This window comes from Sorex fumeus, unplaced genomic scaffold (assembly GCF_029834395.1).
Source record: "Sorex fumeus unplaced genomic scaffold, SorFum_2.1 ptg000024l, whole genome shotgun sequence".
NCBI classification, from domain to species: domain Eukaryota; kingdom Metazoa; phylum Chordata; class Mammalia; order Eulipotyphla; family Soricidae; genus Sorex; species Sorex fumeus.
This window is the reverse complement of record NW_026606081.1, coordinates 41973628-41979952: the sequence shown is the minus strand read 5'-3', so window position 1 is coordinate 41979952 and position 6325 is coordinate 41973628.

Genomic DNA, 6325 nt, shown 5'->3' with positions numbered 1-6325 from the left:
GCATCTGACTACTCTAAAGTATGATGAGTCAAAGTGAGGCATGGTGAACATTAAAATGTCAATCTAGATACCTAGGGTCCATTATACTGTTCCCTATATAGACCATTGACTATGTGATTAAAATATATTTGTCAAATGCATTAAGCATTGTAGATAAAGTAAAATGAATTTGCTGTATTGTCCTATCCTATCCTCCCGTTGTTCATTGATTTGCTCAAGCGGGCCCAGTAACATCTCCATTGTGAGACTTGCTACTGTGTTTGGCATTACCGAATACATCATGGGTAGCTTGCCAGGCTTTGCCATTTGGGTGGGATACTCTCTGTAGCTTGTAGGGCTTTCTGAGAGGGGTGGAGGAATCGAACCAGGCTCGACTGGGGTGGCTGCGCAAGGCAAACGCTCTACCACCGTGCTATCGCTCCAGCCCTTTTGCTGTATTAAGAATATCTATTTAGTAAAGTTTTAATCAAGTGGTGTGCCAACACTGGGGGAAGCTGGCACATTGAAGTGCTCTGGACAGCTCATGGGCTCATAAAATTTCTGTGTGAGTGAGTGGGGTGCCCCCTTGGATGCTCTACCTCAGGGAGAGTGTGTTAATGATCCTGGCCTGTCACCCGCTGTGGAGAGCTGGTCCAGAATGGGAAACAGTGAGGAGGGTGGTGGTATGACTATCATTAGCTTTGGGTGCTGTCGGGACAGCTGGGTTTGAAGCTGTCTGAGCAGTTGTTCTCCAGGTCCCACTTCGCACTCTGGAGAATGGGTCCCCAAGTGGAGGTCATGCATTGGATTCCCACCATGGGGCCCCAGTGATTCACCAAAGGCAAGGAGGTCCCTGGTGAGGCTCTGCTGGTCTGAGGTTACATCCCACCCAGAGCACCACGGCTTGAGTGGAAGCCCTGACCCAGGTTCTGTACCTTCTGGGGCTACTGCTGTGTTCACCAGTGGGTCCCAAGAGACACGATTCTGCCAGAAGGTCAAACTGGACCCACACGTGTGAGTGCATCGAAGCCTCATGGTGCCTTTAGACTTTCTGATACCCCAATATCACCTCTGTGCCCCTTGCCGGAGTCCAACCATTCAGAACCAGGTTTCCGTTGAAATTCAACCTTCAAGAATTAGGTCTGAGGGAGCCACATGCAAGGCTAATGTCCTGTCCCCTATTACAGCTCTGATCCCCTTTTTTTAATGATTTGATTTTCCTTCTCTCTTGTGTCTGTAAATTTTCCTATGTCTTGTATAGTTCCTGTTTTAGTTAGAAAATGCAGCAATTTCCTCATACTTCTTCAAGGAGAACTTCTTGTTATTGCTTAGTTCTATTACATCTAGCGTGAAGCTCGGCAAAGAAAACTGTCCTTAGTTAGAAAGTACATATTCTGTCCTGATTGATATCTGGTTTGGCTTTAACTTGCTTATATTTATACAGCTACTTCTTAAGCAAAAAATTCAAAACAATAGCAGTAATAGCAGTAATCTTCTGTTTTCATATCTTTCTTAATGTTGCACAAACACGAAAAAAGCCTGCAAGGCCTTTAAAGAATCTGAACATTGTTAGTCAATGTGTTATCCATCCACCATTAATATGATTTTACTCTTATCTTGTGTTACCACAAGATATGCTAATAATTATGTAACAAATAAATGTATCCAAACTTAAGTTTCGACTTCAAAGTACATCTTCAGAGGTATGTAATAATTTGCCTATGGCTATGACCTATAAGTTATAATCACCCTGAACACAGTAACTCTTAAAAATATTAACTATAAATTTTAATCATTTTATTTGTTCGTTTTGGGGCCAAACTGATGATGCTCAGGGGAAACCTCTAGTTTACACTCAGGAGTCAGTCTTTGATGGTGCTCAGTGGACCATATGTGATGCAAGGGGTTAAACTTGTGTGGCTAGATGCAAGGCAAGTGCCTAGCTGCTCTATTATCTCTCCAGCCCTAGTATATTTTATTATTTAAATAAATGCTATTCAAATATAAGAAATATTAACATTTTCATTGTGTGCCCCCAGTGTTCTAAATTCTGTCACCTCTACCCTATAGGCTACTTCTATCTCAATTACTTCATATACTATTGACAACTCCACAAAGCAGAATAAATTAAACTTTTATATCTATGTTGGTTATTCTATATCAATGTACCAATACTACTTATAAAAGGAATTAAACGGGGTGCCCCAGAAGAGAGTAAGTGAGAGCCCTCCCTGCCCCAAAAGACCCAGCTCCAGTAGCCGAAAACCTCCACAACTCAACCACCGCCATGCTGAAGGCCGTTCCCCACAGGCTTGGCCGAGACTCACACATAAGTGAAGTCTGACAAAACCCAGGTAATGCAGAACTTTGTGACCTTAGACTCTGGGCTCAACAGGACCGGGAGCGGAGATCCTCTGCCTGTTTTCCCCCAGTCTCTGGCGACCCAGGGGTCATGCCCATAAACCACTTCCTGCTGGTGCCAGATAATCTCCTCATCTGCTACCATCCAGATCACACAACTTTTTCTCCTGGAATGGAGCAACATGATGCCTGCCATAGCCATGCCACCGGACTCTGAGCCAGGCTGTTTCATGTGGGGTGCCCCAAAGGGGGATGAGTGAGAGCCCTCCCTGCCCCAGGGGACCCAGTCTCAGCAGCCAAAAACCTCCAGAACCCAACCGCCGACATGCTCAAGGCTGTTGTTCCCCAAACACTCAGGCCGAGCCTCATGTACTATTGAATATATTCCTTGTCCTTAGACACATCATAAGACAGTTTTCCATAACAAACAATACAAAACATATTATTCAAGTTGTGCTTTGGGACAGGGATTGGGGCTTGTAATAGAAACATCCCAAATTTGGTGGTGGGAAGGTATAATGGTGGTGGGATTGGTGGTTGAATTTTAACTGTAATCAAATATTGTAAATCACCTTATAAAATAAAAAAGTTAAAATAGAGATTTTAAATTTTATTCAAAGTGTGTAAAGAGTGTATAGTACTACTTCTGATGTGATAGTTTGGTTGCTATTCACAAAGGTTATAACACTTAAAAATATTTGCCTTAGAAATTTTCAGAAGTTGCTTCACATTGAATGTTAATTTTCTGATTGAATTTAAAATCCTCAACAAAGCAGATCATTACATTTGCATTTTCACAGAATATTATTACTGAATTTTAATAATGATAATTCAAATTATAATTTTTCCAAGAATTTTTCACTTATCACATATTTATTAAATGGTTAAGTAAGGGATGGTGTCTGTTATTCAGAGAATGGCAGGGGGCCCCAGTTCATGTTCAAGTGTAAAATGGTCATTAAAATGCTAAGTTATGGTGCCACCTGTATACACTATCTATTAGTGCTAAAGGGGAAGAAATGTTAACAGTTATCAAAGCCTACAAGAAGAAAACAGAAATTTGAAAACAAGCATTTTCAAAAATAAGTGAACAAAAGAGGTTAAGAGGTTCTCTTTATATCTTCTGACACATTCTTGTTGTGATAGAAATCAGGGATTTATCAATAGTAACATTGTACTAATAGTAACATTGTACATAGCCAATATAAAAGCACCAATTAAACTCAGGAGGCCTTAGCTCTCAGTTTATTGAAAAAATGAAACAAGCCACAATTTGGTATATATATGTACACATAATATATATATATATATACAAATCAACCTTCAATACATCAGTTTTTATAATGACTCCAGAGATATACCTTTCTGATACACCAAAACATCATCAAACTTCTGCTGTAGTTTTAAAGTATACTCTTATGTATCATATTTTATAAGATTTTCATATTACAATTATGGTTAATTTTATCAAGTTCATTAATTTCTCTATCCTAATTACTATTATTTTTCACTCATTTATGCTCTAATTCACTATTTGCCAAAATGAGTTTAAATCCATTAAACCAGTTTTGTGCTCTCAAAGTCATTAAATGAGCTAAATTTGAACCAAGTGTGTTTTTCACCCAATGCATATGTATTTAAATGTTCACAAATATTGTGCACTTTTTATTACAGATCCCTTTGCGAAGGACTCACAAGCCAACGATTTAATGACTCTCCTTATACTTTCTAACTATATCTATATTCATACCACATATCTTACCATCATGTTAGAGATATTTTTGTTTCAGATCTTGCACAATAGAAATATAACTCCCCTTTCCTTTAATCATTGATAATGGTATCATTCTAGAGCAGCTGCTTGGCAACCGAGAATGCTCAGTTCTATACACCATGGTAACGAATTCTAGTATCTCTTAAATTTAACTTTGTTATTCATTTAACTTCCATTGGACTACTCTATAATATGAATAAACTTGATGATATTCCTTGTCCTTATCATATATAGACACCCACTTATACTGAAAATGTTCTTGTTTTCATAATACTGATCAGACTGTTTCTTCTGATTTTAGATTATTCACTAAATATATATCGATATTATAGAACTCTTGAAGTACACCAGTTACAGAAATCAAGTTTATTCTATTTAAAATATTTTAATTAAATACAAATATGTTAAAAGTGTCCTTGTAAAATAGCATGTTTTATATGTATATGTAAATATGACTTATTTATAAAGAAATTATTGCCAGTGGGAAAAGTGAAACCAAATTTAGAGAAATAATAAAAATTGTAGGGAGAGACATTTAATATTAAATATTAATCCAGGACCAAAAATGCCAACATTTGATAACTTCCATATTCTTATTGTTTTCTTCTGTATACCACTAGTGATAGAAATCTATTGTTTGAACTTCTTGCTCAGACTTACTTCACTTAGCATGATACCACCTAGCTCCATCTAAGTTGCAGAGACAGAGGATTTCATCTTTTCTACAGCTAGGTATCTTATATATATATTTATGTAATATAAATATAATATTTATATTTAATATATAGATGTGTCCGGAGCCCGAGGTTCTTCATCCTCTTAACAACTTTTTCAAAGCTCTTGAAGATGTTCCACGCTGTTCTCTTCCTCCTGCGCAGTTCTGGTGCCAAGTCGTTCCTCATGTTGAGTTCTCAATCCAGGTACACATAGCTGCTGCATTTGGAGATGTTCATTCCGTTGAGAGCAAATAAAACTTCAGGGACTAGTTCATTTTTCATGAACATTGTCTTAGTGAGATTCAGCTGCAGTTTAACCTTTCCACACTCACGGTCGAAAAATATGCAAGTAAACTTAATAAATTTCAATAAATTTATGTGTTTGTATATATATATTTGTCCTTTTTTTCAATGAACTACCATGAGATCACTGTTATGAAGTTGTTCGTGTATTAAGTTTCAGTCATACAATACTACAATACCCATCTGTTCACCACTGTATATTTTCCACCACCGATATCCCACCTTCTTCCTGTCCTGCGTGACCCTCCAACCCCCAACCTTCCATAAGGCAGAAACCTTTATTTTTTTTTATTAGTGAAACACCATGAGGTACAGTTGTAGATTTACAATTTTTTGTGCTTGGGTTTGATTATACAATGATCAGATACCCATCCCTCCACCAGTGCCCATTTTCCACCACCATGGACAATATCCCCCCCACGCCCATCCTCCCATCCCCCCCTGCCTCTGTGGCAGGGCAATCCCCTGTGTTCTCTCTCTCCTTTTGGGTGTTGTGGTCTGCAAAAGAGGCATTGAGTGGCAAACATGTTCAGTCCATAGTCCACTTTTGACATGCATCTCCCCTCCTGGGAGGATCCTCCAAACACCCTTTATTTGGTGTTCCCTTCTCTATCTGAGCTGCCCTTTCCTCTAGAATGCCCGACTGGCCACTAAGTTATGGAGTAATCCAGTTATGGAGTAATCCTCCTGGTGCTGATCTCAGCTATTCTTGGGTATTAATCTCATATTTTGTTACTTTATGTCCCCCAGATGAATGCAATCTTTCTATGTCTATCCCTCTCTTTCTGACTCATTTCGCTTAGCATGATACTTTCCATGTTGTACCACTTGTATGTAAATTTCATGACTTCATCTTTTCTAAGAGCTACATAGTACTCCATTGTGTAGATGTACCAAAGTTTCTTTAACCAGTCATCTGTTCTTGGGCATTCAGGTTTCTTCCAGTTTCTGGCTATTGTAAAGAGTGCTGCAATGAACAAACAAGTTGCAGATGTCACTTCAACTATACATTTTTGCCTCTCTGGGATATATTCCCAGGAGTGGTATTGCTGGGTCAAATGGGAGCTCAATTTCTAATTTTTTGAGAATCGTCCATACTGTTTTCCAGAAGGGCTGAACCAGTGGACATTCCCACCAACAGTGAAGGAGTGTCCCTTTCTCGCCACATCCGCGCCAGCATCGGTTGCTTTTG